The following is a 23,989-nucleotide window of genomic DNA, read 5'->3' as shown; positions in this document are numbered from 1 at the left end:
TGACTATGCAACAGACAATAGACTGAATTTTAGAACTCAGGATGAAGAGCAGCTAAAAACATTGGTCTGAAATGGAGTTTGTTGTAGACATGAGAGAAATTAAATGACTTGGATAATATCACTGGCTGTAGTTGGTAATAACACTGCATGTAGCTTACTGTTCTAAAGAAAGTTCACTTACCAGAGTGGCTCAGTATTTGACAGCATCCCCACATGCAGCATATTTTTATTAAGTATTGTTTCCCTGTTTACTTTAGTATTCAGCACTCATATGTAAAGTAGTGTTAGCAGAATCATTCCAGTGTTTTGTTTTTTTTCACAGCTAGCCATCTTCTGACATCAACTCTTTTTTTATGAATGGAATATTGACTCTGATCTACCTGGTGCAAATTCTGCCCTCTGTTGATGTGGTCATTTCTGGACAGATGGCAAAACCTGGTGCTGGGTAATGCTATGTTGTTTGGACTTTTTGGAAAGATGTCCATTTCTGGATGTAGGTGATACTTTTAAATGTGTGGAGACCATCATCCTGAATGTTTACCTCCTTAAATATACAGTAAACTCTTAGTTATCCGGAACTCAAGCAACCAGAAAAAAAAAAATCAAAGAAATATAGTACAATTTTCATGTGTTGCACTTTCTATGCCCCCCCCCCCCCCCCCGCAAAAACATACCTTACATTTTTAGAGTTTTAAGGAAGATAGGAATAAATTACCTCTCTCCCCAACCTCAGAACAACTCAAACCAAACAAATAGTATAGGATGCAGTATTACTCAGGCCTATTTTTAATAGTAACTCTCAAGCACCAGAAACTAGAGTTGTCTGGCATCTACCAATCCCCATGGGTGCTGGTTAACTGAGAGTTTACTGTACAGTCAAAGTGTTCTTGTAACATCTGTCTGCTGTATTAACTGTATAATGTGGTGTGTTAGAGGCGATTAGAGGTTGTGTGCCCCTTTCCTTTTGATACAGAGAAGGTTTTACTGTATTTTCAATGAGGGTGTTTAATGTCTTGAATATTTACTGACCCAAGAGGATCGCAAGTGTGACACATTCATGTTGAACCTCTGGCCTTGATGGGGTGGGCAGGTTTTTCAAATGAGCTGGTAGAGAATGCCATTAAACAGGGTTTACAAGTTGTTTAGGGTGTTGATGCACCTGAACATCATTAAGGCCCTCTCCTCAGTTTGAATGGGAGTATGTTCAGCCAGTAGCATCTCTATGGTCTACAGACACACAGTTCTTCATCCAGCTTAGATTGATGTTTTCACCAGGCCCTGCATGGGTCAGCAGCTGTTTTCAAAGCATCAGGCTATAAGCTTTATCACAAGCCATTACACATATGTCATCCACAACTCAGAGTGACGTGCAGCTGCTTTGATTTCTGCAGCCTCATGGTTGCAGCTGGATGTGAACCTGTCATGTCTATATAGTTAGTCTTTATAGGCATTATATATATATATATATATATATATATATATATTATTTTGGAACATTATATATATATATATATATATATATATATATATTATTTTGGAACATTATATATATATATATATATATATATATAGTTTTAGAACTCATGTATGTTCTGAGGATCATGTCGAGAATGGTACTGTTCAGACAGTACAGCTGATGTGGTTGTTATAACTGAGATGCTCATTTTACAGAGACATGCAGTGACAGCAAGGCGGGGCAACTGTGCTACTGCTTCTGTCAGTAACGTATACTGTCTAAATTGTACAATTTAAAGGCTGTGTGCAATTGCCTGTACTGGGGCACAGAGTTGTTAATGCTATGGTTTGCAACCAGATGTTCTTCATGTTTCACTGTTGCAGTCATCACATTTGGGTTATCCCTGCCAGAGTAGCCCTCGGCCGGCCCGAATACCAGAGACTTAGTATTTCTGCATCGGTTTCTGAGGCTTGAGGACTGATGTCAGGTCATAAATGGTACAAAGTTAAGGCAGCCAATGCCATTACATCAGTCTTTCTTGCCGTGGAGCCCAAAGCAGTAGCAGTTCGCATGAGTGCCAGTTGGCCGCTACCTGAGTTTCCGAATTGAAGTTGAAGTCTTCTAAAGCTAAGTGCCCCATTGGGGATCCTTTTTTCTTGCACGAACCAATGTCAGAAAAAGTTAATAATTGTCTCACCTGTGGAAAGCAAATACTACACCAAGACTTCCACTCTTACTGCGTCACTTGGCTAGGCCCAGACCACAATGTCCCCCGTTGTCGCTTTTGTGCTTTAACACCAGAACTAACTATCGCCGGGCCCTTATTGTAGCCAGATATTTTCGTTTGCAGTCCTCAAATTCCCATATGGCTTCAGTAAGGCATCCAACAGCAGATCTTCTGAAAAAACATAAAGATAATGACAGACCGCACATGTCCAAACTTTCCAACGATGCTTCATTTAAGCTAAGTCGTCACTCCTCCGGTACTCAGTGAAGCGCTTTCGCAGCTCCTGATGCCCGCTTCAGTTGATTCGCAGTCTGCTACCGAGACCCTTTCGCAGTCTGGTATGCCACAAAACTCTTTTTCGTCTAAGGATCCTGCGGTCGTCTCTACCTTGGATGGGTCTGGAGCCGCTGAGCAGCCACTGGCTTCCGAGGAAGTCCTCTGCACCTCCGAATCTCAACCCAAATCGACATCTTCTTTCGCGACTACCGTTCTTTTGAAAACATCTGAGTCCCTTGGGTCCAGGATTCAAACCACACCCAAGAAACCGACTACCCAATCTCAGGCGCCTAGTACCTTGCCTCACTCTCAAATGCTTAAAATGGCAGAAGACCTTATCATGCTGATCAGCGGAAGCCAAGCTACCCCTTCAAAAAGGAAAAGAGATCTGTCCCCAGTAGTTTTGTCTGAACAAGAGTCAGATGAATCTGATGCATCTGACTGTGAAGACATGCAGCCCCTCTCCACTTATGAGGATTCTGATGCAGAGAAATCCATTCCTTCAGCCTCTCCCCCAGAGGATTTTTCCTTTGGGGGAACCCTGCATACTTTAAGGGACCATTTCCAGTGGGAGAGTCAGGACTACCCTCAGTCCAAAAAGAGACTTAGGGAATTCCTAGAGCTTCCGCAACACAGACCCTTGGCCATTCCCCCTAGTCCTGGATGTGGTGGATGATGTTTTCCTTGAATCCAGCTTGACTCCTGACACCCTACCTCCTGCTCCCAGAAAACCAGACAGGTACTACAGAGTCCCTGACTCACACAAATATTTTTTAAAAATCTAACAGCTGACCCTGAGGTCATTTCTCAAGAGCCTGAAGGGATTAAAGCAACCTCTGCTAAGAATCCCACCCCCTCAGACAGGGATTCCTGAGCATTGGACAGATGGGGTAAAAAAGTACACACCTCAACTACTCTTGCTGTCAGGGCACTAAATTGTCAGTTCCATATGCTTAAATATCAGCAACATACCTTGGGACTCCTTAAACAAAAAATGTCCTCCTTTCTTGCTTGGGCAGAATCTAAAGATTTACAAGACTTAATGCATTTTGCAAGTCAAGTAACTAAACACACCTTGCACTGTGGTTTTGATGCCCTAGAAGCTTCTTGTAGGGCAGCAGTCACTGGATCTGTCATTAGAAGACATGCATGTCTTAAGGAACAAACCCCTGCCAGACCATGTCAAATCTAAATTGTTGGATGCACCCTTGCACAGAGATAACTTATTTGGCACTAAGGCAGGAGAGGTCTTAAAAAAGATGGAAGAAAAAGCAAAATCTATGCAAACAGTTAAAGATATCTTACAGATCCAGCTACCTAGATTCAGCAGGCATTTTCCCTCTTAAGCACTGGTCCTTTCCTGCTCAGAGTAAAGAGGCATTGCGGAAACAGACCCCCCCCCCCAGATAGCTGCCCCGGGGAGTGCAGAGATCTAAGCAGTGGACTACCCCCACTTCAAAACCAGGGAGTTCTAAGCCACCCCCTTATGGTAAGAACTCACAATGACTCACCTCCCCTCTTCCCACCTTCACTTACCCCCAGGAGGAAAAACTCTCCTTTCACTCAAGCACCTGGGCCACCATTACCAAGGACCAATGGGTTCTGAACATTGTGTCTCAGGGATTCAGATTCTCCTTCCACACCCTTCCAACCCCAAAAGGGTTCCCAGTTCTTCCGCAGAGGCTCAAAAGCAAATCCATTCCCTGCTCTTTTTGAGGGCAGTAGAACATGTTCCTGCAGAACAGATAGGCCAAGGCTTCTATTCCAGACTTTTTCTGGTGCCTGGAAAAGAGGACACCTGGCACCCTATCCTCGATCTATCCATTCTAAACACCTTCCTGATGATCCTAAAATTCAAAATGCTCACCCTCCAGCAGCTGCTACCCATGTTCTCCAAGGATTCTTGGCTAGCCACTCGCGATCTAAAAGAGGCCTACCTCTACATTCCTATCAGGGAATCATGCAGAAAATATCTCCGCTTCAGGGCAGGATCTCAACACGTTCAGTTCTCTGCGCTTCCTTTTGGCTTATCTACTGCTCCCAGAGTTTTCACAAAATGCCTGACTTCTGCCATTGCCTTTTGCAGACAAAAGAAATATTCAAATGTACCCCTACTTAGACAACTGCCTTATTCAGACAGACAGCCAGGAAAAGCTGCTCAAACACCTGGCCTTTGTAAAGAGTCTACTAACCTCCCTAGGGTACACAATCAATGAAAAGAAATCAAAACAGGTGTCCACCCAAAGGATAATCTTCCTGGGAGCAAGTCTGGACATAGCATCCCAGATGGCATACTTTACACCAGAGAAACAAATTTTTCTGTCAGTCTACTTCTCTCAACTGGCCAACAGGCCCCAGCTTTCTGCAAGGAAAATCCTGCAAGCTGTGGGGTTCATGGCATCTTGCATACTCCTCATTCCATATGCCAGACTGCATATCAGGAAAGATCAGTGGTATCTGAAGAGCCTTTGGTGTCAACACTTTCAAGACCTGGAAACTCTTCTACCTATAATTCCTTACCTCAGAAGGGAGTTTCTTTGGTGGACAACAGCATGCTGCCACAACAAGGGGACTACCCTTCTCCCTACACCCCGCCACCCAGACCCTTACCACAGACGCATCAAACTACGCTTGGGGTGCACACCTGGATGGCAGGTGCATACAGGACCAATGGAGCCCACAACAAAACCCCCTGCACATCAGTCAAAAAGAGATGATGGCTGTGCAGCATGCCTTGATAGCTTTCAAACCCCTTCTCTCTCAAAGGGTTCTCCTGATCGAAGCAAACAACACCACTGTGATGTGGTACATCAACAAGCAGGGAGGGACTCGCTTCTACCCTCTATGCAGGCTGGCCATGACCCTTTGGCTCATGGCCTCTTCCATGCAATTACACCTGTTAGCACAATACCTACCAGGCTCTCTCAACTCCCTGGAAGACCAATTAAGCAGAAACCTTTTGGACCCACACGAGTGGCAGCTCAACAGAAGTACCTTCTTCCTAATAACTCAGAAATGGGGAACCCCGAAGGTCAACCTCTTTGCTTCCCACACCAACCGTCAGCTCAGCAAATTCTGCACCAGGGAGCATCACTGCATGGCTTGGAAAGTGGATGCCCTGTCCTTCTCCTGGGTCAGCCTCTTGGTGTATGCCTTTCCTCGAAAAATAAAAGAGCACAGCGTTGCGAGTCCGCAATCACAGGTTAAGCGCTTTCATCAATTAGTATGACTTCTTCAGAACAAACTGCCATTGTGAATTTTACATTTATATACAAGTTGCTGGTCTGCCATTGGTTCTGAACCAACCAATTCCATTTGTGGGAAAAGAACATACTAAAGTATACAAGCAAGAATTAGGTTCAATAAAATAGATAATTTCATCATAAATGACCATATCCACTTAACATAAACATAAAAGAGTACAAAAATACTGCCACAAAAACACTTAGTTATAGCAAACATTGTTAACATTACTAGATTTGATTTGCCTTTTCTTTGAGAATTGGCATTATAGTAATATGCTCATTGAGCCCAGGTGGATAATCAGCAGCTAGTCTTAACTGCCACAATAACTCTTTCTTGTATAATGCATTTTGCCAATCCCCACCCCTTATTTCAACAGTTACAAATTCAAGTATACCAAACTTAAAACATAGATAACCATCACATACAATGCTATGCTTATATAAAACATTGGTATCTTTTTTATTTTTGATATCATAGAGATGCTCATATATTCTAGTTTTAAACATTCTCTCTGTTTTACCTACATAGAAGGAAGAACAGGTGCTGCAGATAGCTATATAAACTAACTTATTGGAACAACAACTACTACTTTTTAAGAAAACATGACTTTTGTTTTTATTATCAAGGGAAATAGAAGAATCTTGCAATATATATGAACAATAGGAACACCTCCCACATGGTCTACTTCCACATGTTTTATCATGTTTAGTACTACAACTACTACCTGTCTCTAATAAAGAATTAAGGTTAAACCCCACCTTCGTGGAGAAAATGGGTTTGTCACCCAAGGTATGAAAAACATCAGTATTAGTTTTAAAGACGTTCCAATTGTATGCCTTTCCTCCCCTACCTCTCATCCCCAGGGTACTGTTCAAAATAAGGGAGGAAAAACCAAAGACCATTCTTATAGCTCCAGACTGGCCCTGACTGCACTGGTACCCCTTGCTGTGCAGCCTATCCCCACTGCCTCCATGGCATCTCCCTCAGATTCCAAACCTCCTAACCCAGAGGGAAGGGGAATTCATACATCCCCAATTGCAGGCACTCAATTTGGCAGCTTGGCTTATTCCGTAAACCTGAACCAATCAGCCATCCTCAGTAAACAGGTTTTGGGTGTTATCCGTGAGGCCAGATGCTCTAGCACCAGAAAGCCTTACACAGATAATGGAAAAGGTCCTGCACCTGGATCCAGGCTAAGGGGGGGCCAGTACGGCACAGCCCTCCCTCCATCTCATCCTGGATTACGTAGCTAAACTACTACACAGTGGTCTCTCTTTCTCCTCTATAAAAATTCATGCTGCTGCTATTTCTGCTCATTTTCCCACTGAGCAGCCCCTGTTCTCACACCCTTTGCTCAAACAGTTCCTCAGAGGGGTTAGCAAATTGAGGCCCCCAGGAAGGGCACCGACACCAGCTTATTTTGTCGTGGAAAAGCTCACCCTGCCTCCTTTTGAACCAGCTTCTTCTGCAGAGCTAAAATTTCTCTCCTGGAAGACAGCATTCCTTCTGGCCATAACTTCAACTAGGTGAGTCTCTGAGCTGCAAGCACTCATGGCTGTGGAACCCTTCATCATCTTCCATGTAGACAGGCTATCCCTCAGAACTAACCCATCCTTCATGCCTAAGGTAGTGTCCAGTGTGGCTCTCAACCAATCCATTAATTTACCCACCTTCTTTCCTAACCATCAAAACAAGGGGGAAAGGATTCTTCACTCTCTAGACGTGCACAGACAACTCAGATACTGTCTGGAAAAGACTAAACCCTTCAGAAAATCGGATCAACTGATGGTTAGCTTTGCTTCAGGGGAAGAGGGCAAGGCTATCTCCAAACAAACCATTTCCAAATGGATAGCACAGTGCATCCATTTCTACTTCAAACAGCATGGCAAGCCTACCCCCAAGGGGATCAGGACCCACTCCACCAGAGCAGCCTCCACCTCTGCAGCTTTCCTCAGAGGAGTCCCCACCAGGGACATCCTGGAGGCAGCCACCTGGACATCTGTTCACAGCTTTACCAAACATTACCTCCTGCCACTCTTTTCTAAATCTAGGGCAGGCTTTGCCTCTGCAGTCTTGCAGGGCATGCTAGCCAAGCCCCTAGCTTCCTTGACTGCCTCCACCCATTTCCTCAGCTTTGGGAATCTACCCAAATGTGATGACTGCAACAGTGAAACATGAAGAACATAGTACAGTTGTGTATACTTACCATAAATGTAGATGTTCGAGCGTCTTCGCTGTTGCAGTCCTGGATGTTCTTCGTGTTTTGCTGTTGCAGTCATCACATTTGGCTTATCTGCTTGCAGTCCTCAGTCGGTCTGATTATCAAAGTCTTGGGTCCTGCGTTGGTTGCTGTCTCATCATCCATGACGTCAGGTAGTCAGGGGTATAAAGCATGCAGTCGATGCCACTACACCAGTCTTTCTTGCAGTGCGGTGCCCGAAGCAGAAGCAGTTTGCAAGTGCCGGTCGGCCGACTCCTGAAATTTTCATTTTTGAGTTTCAGAACCGAAGTCTTCAACTAAGCTAAGTACTTTGTCTTTTGGTGAAACTTTGCATGCTGTTAGAGAGCATTTTCGCTGGGAAAGCCAGGATTACTCTGACTTCTAAAAGAGGCTTAGGGATTTCTTACTCCTACCCCAGCACAGGCCTTTAGCTATCCCTCCTGTACTGGACATTGTTGATGATGCCTTCTCTGAATCTAGCCTCGCCCCTGACTCTTTACCTCCTGCTCCCAGAAAACGTGATAGGTATTACAGGGTTCCTGACTTTCACAAGTTCCTCTTTAAAAATCCTACTGCGGATCCTGAGACCATTTCACAGGGATCCAAGGGCATTAAGGCTACTACTGCCAAAAATCCTACCCCTTCTGATAGAGATTTCAGGGCGCTGGATAGATGGGGTAAGAAGGTATACACTTCTGCTACTTTGGCCATTAGGTCCTTAAACTGCCAGTTTCATATGTTAAAGTATCAGCAGCATATTATTGGACTGCTTAAACAGAAAATGATGTTGATTCCTGACTGTGCTGAAAATAAAGATTTACAGGATTTAATGCATTCTGCTGAACAAGTTGGAAAACATACTTTGCAATGTGGTTTTGATTCATTAGAGGCACCTTGCAGGGCTGCTGTCACTGTGTCTGTACTTAGAAGGCATGCTTGGCTTAAGGAGCAATCTTTGCCAGATCATGTTAAAGCTAAATTTGCTGGATGCTCCCTTAAACCAAGACCGCCTGTTAAAAAGATGGAGGAAAAAGCTAAATCTATACAAACTGTTAAAGATTTCCTGCAAGTACAGCCTCCCAGATTTAGTAGGCATTGGCCCTCTAAGAATTGGTCCTTTCCTGTCTCTTCCAGGCCTTCTCAGTCCAAACCCAGAACCAGCAGAACACCCAGGCTTCATTCCCAAGGTACTCACAGGACTAAGCAGTGGGGGGCTCCCACTTCCAAAGCAGGGAGTAGTAAGACTCTCTCCTATGGTAAACTGTCTCAATGACTTAACTTTAAACCTTCCAAGCCCTGCACAACTGACTGTTCGTTTAGGGGGAAGATTGCCCTGCAGGCAAAAAATTGGAAAGTCATTACCCAGGACAAATGGGTTTTAAATATAGTTTCCCAAGGATACAGATTCCACTTCCACTCCTTATCAACCCCAAACAGTTGGCCAGATCTACCCCCAAATCATTGGACAGAGGCTCAAAAGCAAGTTCTCTCTCTTTTAAGCATCAGGGTATTCAACCTGTCCCAGAAGAAGAATGGGGGCAAGGTTTCTACTTGAGACTTTTTCTGGTACCCAGAAAAGACAATTCCTGGTGTCCTATCCTGTACCTCTCTATCCTAAACACATTTTTGGTAATCCCGAAATTCAAGATGCTAACTCTTCATCAGCTGCTTCTTATGCTAGGCAAAGATGCCTGGTTGGCAACATTGGATTTAAAGGAAGCCTACCTGCACATCCCAATAAGGGAATATTGCAGAAGTTACCTATGCTTCAAAGCAGGCTACATGCACTATCAGTTCTTTGCACTGCCCTTTGGCTTATCTACCGTGCCCAGGGTATTCACAAAGTGCCTAGCTCCAGTCATTGCATTTTGCAGGCAAAGAAATATTCATATATACCCATACCTGGACGATTGTCTAATTCAGGCAGAAAGCCAGGGCATACTATTAAATCATCTGGCATTTGTAAAGAAATTGCTAACTTCTCTGGGATACACAATAAATGAGAAGAAATCACATCTTGCACCCTGCCAACAAATTGCATTCCTGGGAGCAAGCTTGAATACAATTTCCTAGATGGCCTACCTCACACCAGAGAAACAAGTTCATTTGACAGCCTACTTCAAACTACTGGCTACAAAGACCCAGCTATCTGCAAGGAAAATACTGCAAGCCCTGGGGTTCATGGCCTCCTGCATTCTGCTAATTCCGTATGCAAGACTGCATATGAGGAAACTACAATGGTATCTAAAAAGCCTATGGTGTCAACATTCTCAGGCTCGAGAATCAATGATTCCTGTCATACCTTGTCTACAGATAGAGTTCCTTTGGTGGGCAGAGGCCTGCCACCAAAACAAGGGACTGCCATTCACTCTACCCCCTGCCGCCCAAACCCTAACAACAGAAGCATCAGACTATGCATGGGGGGCTCACTTGGCAGGGAACTGCATTCAGAGCAAATGGAACCCAAGTCAAATGCTCCTGCATATCAATCAAAAAGAAATGTTAGCTGTACAGAATGCCCTAACAGCCTTCAAGGACCACATTCTTCCAGGACAATTATTGGTAAAGACGGACAACACCACTGTTATGTGGTACACAAACAAGCAGGGAGGAACCCACTCATATCCTCTCTGCAGACTAGCCATGGCTTTGTGGAACACAGCCTTGAGCTACCAAGTGCACCTACAAGCTCAATTCCTGCCAGGAAAGCTAAATACACTGGCAGACGACCTAAGCAGAAATCTCATGGACCCACACGAGTGGAAACTGGAACCAAACATATTCAGCATGTTGAGAAACAAATGGGGGAGCCCAGAGATAGACAGGTTTGCCTCTCCCCAAAACTACCAATTGGACAAATTCTGCACAAGAACTCCCCACAAACAAGCTTGGAAAGTGGATGCCCTGTCCTTCACCTGGAAAAACTTATCAGTTTATGCCTTTCCCCCTCTGCCTCTCCTCTCCAAGGTACTACTAAAGATCAAACAGGACAAACCAAGGACAATACTGATTGCACCAGACTGGCCACGCCAAGACTGGTACACCCTCTTGTGCAGTCTGTCTCTGATGGCACCATGTCACCTGCCTCAGACCTCTGCCCTGCTGTCTCAGCAGGAGGGCCAGATTCGCACCCACAGCTTGAAACCCTGAACCTGGCAGCCTGGTTAATTACCTGATCTCTCTGTTACCATCCCTCAGTAAGCAAGTGATAGATGTCATTCTGGAGGCAAGGAGGCCTAGTACTAGAAAATCCTATGCTGAAAAATGGAAAAGATTATGTTCCTGGAGCCAAACTCAGGTGATGGGGCACAGCAGTACCCAATTTACCTCAGATTCGTCAATACTTAACTGACATGCTTCACAAGGGCCTTTCCTTTTCCTCCATCAAAATTCATGCCTCAGCCATTTCAGCTAATTACAATACAGAACCACCCCTCTTCTCTCATCCACTCCTGAAGCAGTTCCTCAGAGGGGCCAAAAACTTAAGACCACCCAGGAGAGACCCTACTCCAACCTGGGACCTTAACTTTGTATTGGAAAAGCTCACTCTACCTCCTTTTGAGCCAGCTGCAAATGCAGAGTTGAAATTCCTTTCTTGGAAAACAGCCTTCCTTCTAGCCATCACTTCAGCAAGAAGAGTGTCTGAATTACAGGCTCTCATGGTAGTGGAGCCTTTCATCATCTTTCACGTGGATAGGGTGTCCCTCAGGACCAACCCCTCCTTCACGCCCAAGGTGGTACCCAGTGTGGCCCTTAATCAGTCCATTCATTTGCCAACCTCCTTTTCTAATCCACAGAACAAAGGGGAACGAATACTGCACTCCTTGGACGTGCACAGACAACTTAGATTTTACTTGGGCAGGATTAAACCTCTTAGGAAATCTGAACAGCTGCTGGTTGCATTTGCTGCAGGGGCAGAGGGGAAGGCCATTTCAAAGCAAACCATTTCTAAGTGGATAGGCCACTGCATTCATTTCTGCTGTAAGCACCATGGAAAACCTACTCCACAGGGGGTAAGACCACATTCAACCAGGGCTGCATCTAACTCTACAGCCTTTCTCAGAGGTGTCCCTGCCAGGGACATCCTAGAAGCTGCTACCTGGAGTTCTGTACATACCTTCACCAAGCATTACCACTTGCCAATTTTTTCTAAATCCAGAGCTGGCTTTGCAGTCTTGCAGGGCCTTATAGCTGGTCCTAATGCTATCTAATTACCCCCTCCCATCCTTAGATTTGGGAATCTACCGAAATGTGATGACTGCAACAGTGAAACACAAAGAACATAGTACAGTTGTGTACACTTACCATAAATGTAGATGTTCAAGTGTATTCACTGTTGCACTCCTGGTTACCCTGCCTCCAGCCCCCTGACTTCTATTGACTATACCTCTGTTCTTGTTTACTGTGCTTAAAGCTTTTTGGTGTATTTGCTTTTTTGTTGGAGGTGTAACCTTGTATATAATTGCTTCCCATTATGGGGGCACCTGACATATGGGCAAGAAAAACTGATGTAATGGTGTCGGCTGCATGTTTTATACCCTTGACTACCTGACATCATGGAAGATGAGACAGCAACCGACGCAGGACCCAAGACTTTGTTAATCAGGCCGACTGAGGGCTACTGCAAGCAGATAACCCAAATGCGATGACTGCAACAGTGAATACACTCGAACATCTAGATTTATGATAAGTGTATACAACTGTACTTTTCCCTCCCTCCTTCCCCCTTTTTTCTTTTTGTTACCATTCTTCCTCGTTGTTCTTTCCTTACAAAGAACATATTGGTATTTTTTCCACTGATGGGGTTCTGCCACCAGAGCCTGGCCTCCTACTTTGGGGGCTCCTGACCGGTTAGGGCAAGAAAAACTGATGTAATGACGTCGGCTGCCTTACTTTATACTACTGACGACCTGACGTCAGTCTTCAAGCGACAGCAACCGATGCAGAAATACTAAGTCTCTGGTATTCAGGCCGGCCGAGGGCTACCCCAGCAGGGATAACCCAAATGTGATGACTGCAACAGTGAAGACACTTGAACATCTGCATTTATGATAAGTGTACACAACTGTACTTTATAGCCACGTCTATGTACAATTCAGACCTCTGCTTTTGATAAATGTGGACTGTGTAATGTAATTTCACAGTTGTTCCAAACAGTTGCCAGACATTAAAACATTGCACATTGCTTCACATAATCATATTAGTCCTACAAAGCAGAAATAAGCAAACACAGCAGGCAGCTGGTCATTTTCTTCCACAGAAGATGGCCACAGCATTATACTTGCTCTGTGTGTATCAGGTGTCCTGTTAAGTAGTCCGTCTTGCTTCTTACAAAATTGCACTCGTTCTTTAAAGCCATATATTGACTGTTTAAACTGAGCAAAGACAAGAAGGTAATTCATCCAGCCAAATGCAACCCCCAGCCAGCATTTATAGCCATGATGTCTGTGTAATATTATTTCATCTCTGCAGCCCACGCAAACAGGTTGTCGCACATTAAAGTAGTCCAATTCAAGTTACTCCACACAAATCATAAAGCCAGAAAAATATTGCCAAAAATAAATAGTAATGACACTTATATCACTGGGCCATTCCCCTCATCTCAACTACCTGCACAAATCACAAATCCAGAAAAATGGCGTAAAGTATCTGGTGGATCACTGCCAACAGTGTCATTGTAAAAAGTATTCTAAATTCGCTTATGTCTCTGACACAGCATTATTCCTGTCTGTCCAAAGTTCTGCAAAATGTCCCTGATTTTGACCTCTGTCCCTTAACAATGGGCATACATCCACTGGAACTCATCCAAACAAAAAAGAAGCCTCCTTCAGGCGGCTTCACACCTATATTTGAACATTGCAAGGTCTCTACTTCAGTGATCGCTTAACATTTAAGATATGATAATGTGACTTGAATGCCAAGCTTATTGGAGCACCACCCTAACCAATTCCCAGTGAGCCTGATGTTCTGTGGGCATATTTTCGTTTGGTAGGTGCATTATATTTATTTATTTATTTTTATAACAAAGAAACGTAAAATATAAATAGGGAAAGATCGCTCCTACAATCACAAAGCCTATGTGTAGGGCAGACCCTGCTTATTGCCAGTGTTGTTATGCCACAGAAGAAATCGTTTCATATTGGTATGCTGTGCATTGTCAATGTTCATACGTTGCCTTGAGAATTGCCATGTTGTCCTGATTATGTTTGTTTAAATGACTTGACTACTGATACAATCATTGTACTACATTTGCATTCCTAGCTGTACAAACTTAAGTCACTGAATGACCAGGTCCTATGCATCATGGTGCCTTGTAGTGTAGGGATCCTATCCTCATTATCTGTTCTGTCATCTCCATGGACAAATACAGATTTATGTTTGAAGCCTTTTTATTTTAAAGACTCTCTCTCTGAGCTTGATTAGTGCACACATGTTTTATGGTACATAGCTACAATTCCAGCTGCATTTTATCTGTAATCTCAACATAGTTAGGCTGGTGCAGACTTGGTATCGCTATTAGTCACCACTTAAGGGGCAGTAGGTAAGTAGTAAACACCTGTAGATGTAGTGGAGCAAATAAACAGTACCTGTTGGTTGTTAGTTGTGAAATACTTGAAGAGAATCTTCCTCATGCAGACTGAAACCTAGATATTGGTAGAAAGAAGCAGTGTGTTATGCAGAGTGTGACTTGAAATGTGGGGAGTGTGGCATGGAATCTTGTGTGTCAGCCTGTAGGACATCTGTATGGTATATCCATCCTGGTTAGAGGGCCATGCTACCCAGTTTTTTTATCCCCAATAATAATGAAGCAGTCAAAGGCCCATTAGTTGGTTCTGAACTTTGGAATTGTGTGGCAGAGCAATACTAAACTCTGAATCACTGTATTACCCCTAATCTAGGTAAAAAAGAGGAGGGAAGCTGGGCCCCATTCAGGCACGCTGTAATAACATTTAATGGATGTAATCTTTAATTGTTATACAAAATATACTACATCTTTTCATTTCTGAATGTGCTGTGCATAAAATCATAGTTTCCCTCATAAGGTAGTGTAAGTTGGAGTAGGAGAGAAACAGAATAAAGCATTATAATATTATTTGTACAGGTGGCGTTTTAGATCAGAACTGTGTCACCAGTCTACTAAAAAATCTACCATTTACCAAGTCACTTTCATCAATTGTTGAAAAAAATACATGTCCCTTTTACTGTGATATTTTTTATATTTTTATTCAGCTCATTCATTTAACTGTTTTACTGGTATCTTCCATTGTTTAAAGCTGGGAGTGTCTTCACTCTTCCATCATTTTGTAACAGTTTATTTACCTTTTAGGATGAGCATTCCAAGTTATTTAATTTAAACTGTAGATCTCTTTACTCGAATGGGGATTTTGAACACTTTCGCATGGTTGATTAGCTTACTTTTATCATTTCATACTAATTTCACTAGTTTCTATATTTCTGCCCCATCATTTTTTTAAATTTTATTATGTTCTTATGTCATGTGTTCTCAAATGCATGGCACATCTAATTATATCTCCAGCAAAGTAGATTTGTCGTGTATTTATGTATTTCAGTTAGAGAGTCACTAAATAAGGAAGATAGGGATATGTACTAGTTAAAGGACAAACAAACTGCTAAACTGTCTTTTGTCATATCTTGAATTTTTTTATAGTACTAATTCATTTATTCACTTGTCTCTGTAAACACGGAGGTCATTGTAAGTGGACGCCATAGAGAAAAGCTGCACAAAAACTTTAAGTAGTAAATAAGCAAATAGCTTTAGAAACAGAATCACAATTAACACCAATCATAAATAACATTAGCATAATTATATAATTCTGTCACTAGCCTATGAACACTATTTTCCAAGTAATAATTGCTATATTTGATACCTCATATAACTTGAATGAGGGATACTAGCCTGACAGGATTGTATTTTACAGTCAGCATTTTTTCCTTTCCGGTAATAATTTTATGTGGATGAGGACAGAGTATACTGTGCTAAGATAAACACTTGCTATGTAAAATCACCCAATAGGTTTACATTGAGACTTCTGCAGTTTCATACTGTATGGTCTTTGGCAAGTGCACCAGTCTATCTTTGCCAGCGATGACTGTTTGTTTTTCTTTTTACTGCTAATCACTGAAAAAGCATTTAGGTGTTGGGTTTGAAACACTACCTTACTTACTATCCAGAGTCCAGACAGTCCTGTGCCACATTTTCAAACTAAGATGTGACGTCCATCATCTGTGACTGGTGCAGAAGTAAAGACTGACTGACTGCAGTCAGTACTGAAGTTTAAAACATTTTGTTAAACCTGTTGATATTATTAGCTGTCTGACTGTCTTCTTAAATGTGTAAGTAAATGAAATGTAATTATCCTTTTTACCTGCATGATGCCACAGATGGTATATCAAATACTAGAAGAAAATAACAAGAGATTTTACTGAAAGCTTTATTGGAATGCTGCAAAACTGCAAAAAGAGCTTCAGGCAGAAATCACTGAGAGTATTACTTAAATTATGTTTTCTTTCTTTCTATGTGACACTCTTAGGGTGAGTTTAAATTGAATGGAAAATATTTTACGACATGAGAAACTTGACATTTAGGTGGAGTTGTCCTTAAAAACAGAAATAGAAGTGGGCCAGTCAGAAAAGCAAAGGCCCGCATATTGGCAAATATAAGCTAGTTCTGAGAGATAAGACCTTTTGCAAATGAACAAGAGAGAAACAGGGAATAAAGGGAGGAATGGTGAAGCTAAACCCAAAAGATGGGTGGGAGCTGTGCTATAACAGGTGGTAATATGTAACTAATAGTTTCACTCAGTTTGATCGCAAATTATGTAAAGGGAGGTTCAGTTTTAGCCAGGAAGCACTGCCCAGGGCAGAAAGTCCTGAAAGTACTCCAAAGTTTACAATTTAGCGATTGCGTTCACTGTACAATTCTTAGACGAGTGAAGAAATGGTGGCAATGGTGCTAATTAACTGATTATAGGTTCACATGTTTGTCAAGCTTATGACCTAAACTCATTACATGCACATACACAAAGGCTACTGAACATAGTGACAGGAAGGTTGCACCAGATAAGTTGTGGTTTAGGATGTATGGGTTTCAGTTACTAAACCAATACGTGAAAGAAAGGCCAATAAAAAGTAACACACATTTGGGTGATAAAGGACTCACATGTGTAATGACATTGATACTGCACTGAATATCATTTTCTGCGGAGTGCTGTTGCCCTTTAACTTAATTGATAAACAGTGAGATATGTTTAGATTATGCACAAGCACAGTGTTAATAAAGCAAAGTACCCGATATCCACTTTGCTCTGTTTCTGTTGCTCAGAAGTATGAGTCTGTTAATTGGAGATCTTGATCTAGTCTGCTAATATCCTTACCTTTTATTAAAGTGCTGACACCCAAAAATGTTTCTTTTTGGTTTTATTTATTACCTTATGTTTAGGTCAGTTGCTCATATTGTACAAACCAATAACCAACACACATTGGTTTTCCTTGTCTGCACAACTATGTAGGGAAATGTCATCTTTTATTTTTATTTTTTTTACCCATCTAGCTGCTGTTGGTCTCAGTTTGTAACATTCTGTGTTCACATAGTTGTACTTATAAAATTGTGCTAATCCTCTGAACTTTACAAATTCATTTTGGTACCTGAAAGCATTTGCTTGTCTCCTCCTCAAGAGACTACATACACATCAAGTCTTTTATACTGCATTGGGATGAGTTACTCTGCAGAACCTAATATTTTTAGTTGCCCAAACTGAGTATGTTTGATCTGCACAAATGAGGTCTCCATAACTGTACACCGCATTCTATGTGAGATCTCACAAGTGACTGTATGAAGAACATTTAGTTGCAAAAGGTATATAAAAATTGCACTTCCTCTCATATTGCTGTCTGACTGTACTGAGTTCAAGTGCCTTAAGTAGCACACTCTTGACCTGTTGTCCAGGATTTCCAGTCTGATGGCATGTGTACCTTGGATAACTCTTTTGTGTTTTTAGCATTTTTACTAACATTGCAGGTCCTTGTAGTGTGTTTTTTTTTTCTTTTGGTCAGTATGTGATTGCCCACATCTGCTGCTTTTATTAACACTTGTGTAATGGCACTAACTTTGTGTTGTAGTCGTACATTATTAATTAGTATTGCATCATGTTTACTTTGTTCCTGATGCCATTGACTTGCTGATTAAGTACCAGTTTCTGCTTTATTTAGTGTTTCACACCATCATGTTTCTTTCTTTTGGGGGGGGGAGTAATTTCTTCACCTCCTCCCCATTGCCCTCACAACACTCAGTCCTTCCCTCTAAGCATTTCACAGAATGTGTGTCCAGGAGTAATACTGAGGATCAGTACACTGAGAACTCTGGTAGATTAACAGACCCAAATTGCAATGACTGCAGTCCCTGTCCTGGTCCAGGATAGAAGAGCAAGCCACCTACCCCCAAGTACCATCTAATTTTAACAGGCCATCTGACTATGGGATGGCTAACCAACCTTAGATTTCCAGCCAAGCAAATGATGCCCTGCCACTATACCAGTAGGGTATCTGTATTACTGCTGCATTTTACTATACTATTCATTTCAATACAAACACACTACTGTAGTATGATATAAAGTAACAGCCACAGTATAATATCAGCTGTTACCTTGTGTTTTTATATATATATATATATATATATATATATATATATATATATATATATATAAAATGTGTGTATGTGTGTGTGGTAGTCACCAGCTTCCACTTAAAAGCAGTCCTCTCAGCAGACCACAAGGGTGCCTTACTGGTTCTGTTTAGTACTTTCACTAATTGTATGCATCACCACATCAGGATGTTAGAATAAGTTGCTGTCTTCATACCTGTACAGTGAAGAAAAAAAATCATCATGAAAAGCCGTCAGTGCCATAATGAAGTTTTCCATTTCCTTTCAGTACTCTAAAGACAACTGTTAGCTGTTTTAATTTGTTGCATGTTAAACTGTAGAGTCTAGAGACCAGTGTGGTCATCCAACTTTGAACACTTTCAGTTGCCAGAGTAAGTTCCTTATGAGACAGTGCCACACCAACACATCATACTCTGTTCTTGATTACTCTAAATAAATGAGCGAGGGAGTAAACCAGCACTTAACAAGTTTAACTAGTCATCCTGATGCTCTACTAGCTGCTGTACAGATTTACTCCATGTTAAAGCTGAGTGTCAGCTCACAGTTTGTACTGATAAGCAGGTCATTGACACGTACATTGGAATGATCCCCAGCACAACAAATGTATATTTGTGGTCCCAGTCTCATTACTGCTGATGTGCATCAGTTAACAGTGAAGTTATTAGCTGCTGCCCAAGATTTAAGCTCTTCCAGAACTATTTACATTATTTTCTGTATATGCTTGTCAAGTTTGATATCACCAGCATACCTGGTGTGGGGAGATTGAACACAGCAACTTTGTATCACTAATGTACAACTTAAAATAGATAACAACCAAATGCTTGTGTAACTAACTTTTTTTCTTCAACAAAATCTGTATCTGGGTTTATATGTCATCCTTAATCTCCACTCCATTCTTCAGTGGATCTCTATGCTCCAATGCACTCAAATTAGCACTTGTTTACCCCTCTTCTTCTCCATCTTTATATGCCATAATGTTATGGTCCACTGTGCTAAAAGAATTGATGAACTTCAAAAAAACTGACATAATTGTGCAGTTTGATTCTAAGGAGGTAAAGAATGAATGCAGCAGAGATATTTTCTGAAAATGCAAAGTATTTGTTGCACCTGATAGTTACCCTTTGTAAGCATGGTGATGGACACCAGTCTGCCTGGCTCTTTCTGAAACTATTTCCATCTTGGCCAAAGTCAGTCTTTTTTATGATCTTTACTGTACTGCTAAGTAAAGTAACTGATCTGTAATTCTGAGGATTTCTTTTGATCCTTTATGTTTATAAATTAGAACTATAAGGTTGACCTGCAGTCAGGTTTGTACTTCATCCTCATCTAGGCTTCTAGTGAACATGCGCTATAGAACCTGGTGAAAGGGTGCCTCAGCCCTTTCATCATCCTGTTAACAGATACTGTCAAGTGCTGTGGCTTTTCACACTGTCAGGCCATTTCAACATTGCTCTGTGTTATGCATTAAAATTACTGCCTGTTGACAGGATATATATATATATATATATATATATATATATATATATATATATATATATGTATATATGTATATACACACACACACACACACACACACACACACACACACACACACACACACATTCATGATACACTTCTGTTGGTCCATCACCTGTCATCATAGCTTTCACTTGCATGGGAAATACAGATGTCATGTCTTCTTCAGGCCATATGTATTATGCAGAGTTACTTTTTTTGCTGTCTCTACCCTATTTGCCAGTAAGAAAAGAATACCACAATTGTTTTTTTGTCCCTTTGGCATTCACTTCTATTTTCTCTATCTCTCTCCTGCTTAACTTTTGTCTTGATGTCTCTGGACATCTGTTTATAGCCTCCTTTTGGCATCTTCCTACTGTGTTGTTTTATTATATATTTAATTCTTTACTAAAGACAGTGCTGTGCTTCCTGTTTCTATATGGGGATGAGCCTATGTGCTCTGTATTTCCTTCGTCTTGGTTACTAGTAAAGTGTATGCTGCACAGCTCCATTCATATTCTCCTGTTTTGCTTTCATTCATGTTTATACAGCTATGTGCCGATGTGGTGTTTGTGAATGTATCAGATCTAGTGCTGATCACAGCTTGCTGAAGGTTTTATCTGTTTGGTAATTTGACTTTGTTAATCATTGCAGAGTATTGATTCCACTAGACCATTATCAGACTCAAGTTGGGAATACAAGCTCAGTGAGAGATGTTATTTATCATCATAGTGTTTACAAGTTCTTTTAAAACAAACAAGGAAAACTGAACATCAAGAGGAGGAATCTAACATTTATTATATGATGTGTGAAAAACAAATGTGAGTCAACCAACATTATCATAGTTTTTATATTGGTCTGAAGAAGCGGTAACCCCGCAAAAGCGCTAACCTTTCTAAATAAACTTGGCTGCTATTATTTTTATTTATATTTTTATTTTGGCTGGTTACTTTCAACAGTTTTTGCACCATGTTGGTTGACTCACATTTGTTGTTTTTCACTGTTTATTGCTGTATATGAGTCACCTTTGGCAGTTGGCTGGCTTGTCTTTTGGTTATTTATTATATGTGCAGGATACATCCTGAAGTATATCTCATACATGTCTATGTACAGTAGTTGTTGAAGACAAATGCAGCAAGAAGAAATGTACATTAAGAAATGAAATACGATATAAATTGTACTGTACAGTATAGAACAAGATTTGCATGAACTAATTGAATCTATCTGTATACACAAACACACCTATATAAGCATACAGACACACACACACACACACATATATATATATATATATATATGTGTGTGTGTGTGTGTGTGTGTGTATATATATATATATATATATATCAGAGCAACACATCATGAAGAACACTGTTGTTCCTGTTTTTTGGGATGTTAGAAGTAAAGGGGGTATTTAAGTAAGAAAGGTCTGGTAATGAAGACTACATTAATAGCTGTGCTTGTCTGTATTTGCCATTAAAAGTTAAAGTGTAGGTGTATAACTGGGAGATGTGTTGAAATGTAGGAGTATCATTGGTTCAACATACACATTATTGTTCTCCGAGAGTGTGGATATCGAAGTGTCTGCGGAATGTACGAGGGTAAAGGTGGATTATTGTTATGAAAGAATTTACATATGGCATCTTGCTCAAGGTGCCTTTTAAAAATTTTCCTGAAAACAGCTTTTTGCCCATGAACTCCTTTACATTCACTAGAAATACATGCAGTTTGTGTTTATCGTATGTGGGTGTCTCTAAAGCACAGCTAAGACCCTGTCATGTCATGAAATGATTCTTCAATCTCATCTGATTCCCCGTGACTTCCCTGCTGTTTTTCTGGCTCAGTATGGTGCATTTTAACTACCCTTCAAGATTTGTTTTCTGTGGCTTTATATCAACCAGTAACTTCTGTAGGTCATCAACATGTGTGTCACTGTTACCCTTGGGTGATTTCTGTATGGCAAAAACTAAACTATGTTTACTCTCCCCAAGTTTTAATAACCACTGTTGAAATGTACTACTAAATTAATTCTCTAAATTGCTCTCTTTGAGTACCAAGATAGACTTAGATTCCCACATGACCTTTCTCTAGGGGAATAAATGCTTTATTCCCATCATCAGTTAAATTTTGTAGTTTATGTATTTTACATTGTGTGTGTGTGTATGTATGTATGTATATGTATATATATATATATATATATATATATATATATATATATATGTAAACTCTTAAATACTGAATATTTTCTTTAATCTCCACAATTTATATGTTCCTTAAAGTATGTTCTCACCATTCACACTTAACACTAGACCTCACAAGGGTGTTTCAACACCATCCCATACGTGGTTGTCGAAGATGAACTCTCCCTGTGTTATTTTGTAACTAACACATGCCCAGGGCAGTTCTGTGGCCCAATGCCACTGGTCGACGGCCTTTACACCCCTTGAAGGGCAATGTTTACATGATAACACACACACCCTGGAGGGAATTATTCCACTTAGAGAATGGGTGATCTATCTGTTAAGCTTTGTTTAATTTTTTATTGCAATATTATTTTTCTATATTTTTTCTGTAAAATAGTTTCCCCTCCTAATATTTCAAGTTTGCTGTAGTGCATGTATTTGTTGGAAGAAGTATTTTACATCCAAAATGTAATTTATGTATTTATTTAATGTCTACACACACAAAGAAGCATACATAGACATACAATACTCATAGAAGCACACACAGGCATGAAGACAAAAAGACACTCATATATACATAGAATCAAATACACAAAAGAAACACAGGTACACACCATCCATTTACATTGATGATATTGTAGGAGGTACAAGGTAAGGGGAAGTCTGGAGTAAAAAAAAAAAAAAATAAGTCAGTAGTTATGGGGACTCAAAAGCTAGTTAGCACTAAAAAAAAAAAAAAAGGTAGTTGGAAAGACTTTATAATATAAAGTTATATTTTGTTCATCTAAAATACATAGATGACGTACTAGTTTGTTGGCTTGCAAAAACCATGTTTAAGTGTTATCTGGTTGTTGTTTGTCTTTTCAGCTTTTAGGGGTCGCCACAGCGGAACTCCGGTCCGCTAATGATTGGCAGTCAATTTTTATGGTGCTGAGTTGCCAGCCCGACGTCCAACCTTCAGTGAAGACACGCCCATTCACGCATGTCTTTCGGAGGCCACTCAACTGCAGGGAAGACGTGCAGACTCCACACAGAAGGCACTCTAGGCGAGAATCGAACAGGAGAACCTCTTGCTGTGAGGCAACAACGCTACCACTGTACCACCGCAGCTTACTGGTATTAACCCCAATTTCTGAATGTAAACCGTCTGCAGTTTATTTATAGGCCAGATGATGTGATAGCCTAGAGTGCAAAGAGCCCAGTGCAGGTTTGGATGGGAATGAGAAGAAAACTGCATGCTTATTTAATGTGAGGTCCCAGATTATAAGCAATTTACTACAAAGATATCAAATTAAACTTCAAAAAATTGAAAACACCTCTCTATGACTTGAAAATAGCAGTTGTTATGGGCACGAATGTTTACAGATAGCTGTGTAAACTATTAAATACATGTAAGAGTTGTGTTTTAAACAAAGTATGCGATTATTGTAATTGTACCATTCAGTTTCAGATAAATACAAATCATAGCACTGGCCTTTAAAAATCATAGCAAAGAATCAGAAAGAGGAGCACTTTCCTTTATTTCCCAGGACACAAACGTCAGCTACTGGTGTCTTTACAGTTATTAATAGTCATTGCATAGGTCTACTTCAGATCGTTAAATATATATGTATGTACCTTTGTACAGTTGTACCTTTATGAAGAAAAACATTGTCTAAGAAGAACACTGCCACACTTGAGGAAAAAAAATCGTACTGACTAAATAACT

The 23,989-nt window shown here is 40.9% G+C and overlaps 1 protein-coding gene across 2 annotated transcripts in view; it reads left to right on the top strand.

The window, feature by feature from the left end:
* The window catches only part of LUZP1 (leucine zipper protein 1), a 2,096,166-nt gene that overhangs the window by 1,826,622 nt on the left and 245,555 nt on the right, over positions 1 to 23,989 (top strand). The gene's annotated exons all lie outside the window — the stretch shown is intronic.

Source organism: Protopterus annectens, chromosome 1.part2, assembly GCF_019279795.1.
Source record: "Protopterus annectens isolate FY-2018-M chromosome 1.part2, PAN1.0, whole genome shotgun sequence".
Taxonomy (NCBI): domain Eukaryota; kingdom Metazoa; phylum Chordata; order Ceratodontiformes; family Protopteridae; genus Protopterus; species Protopterus annectens.
This window is presented reverse-complemented; position numbering and strand designations above follow the sequence as displayed.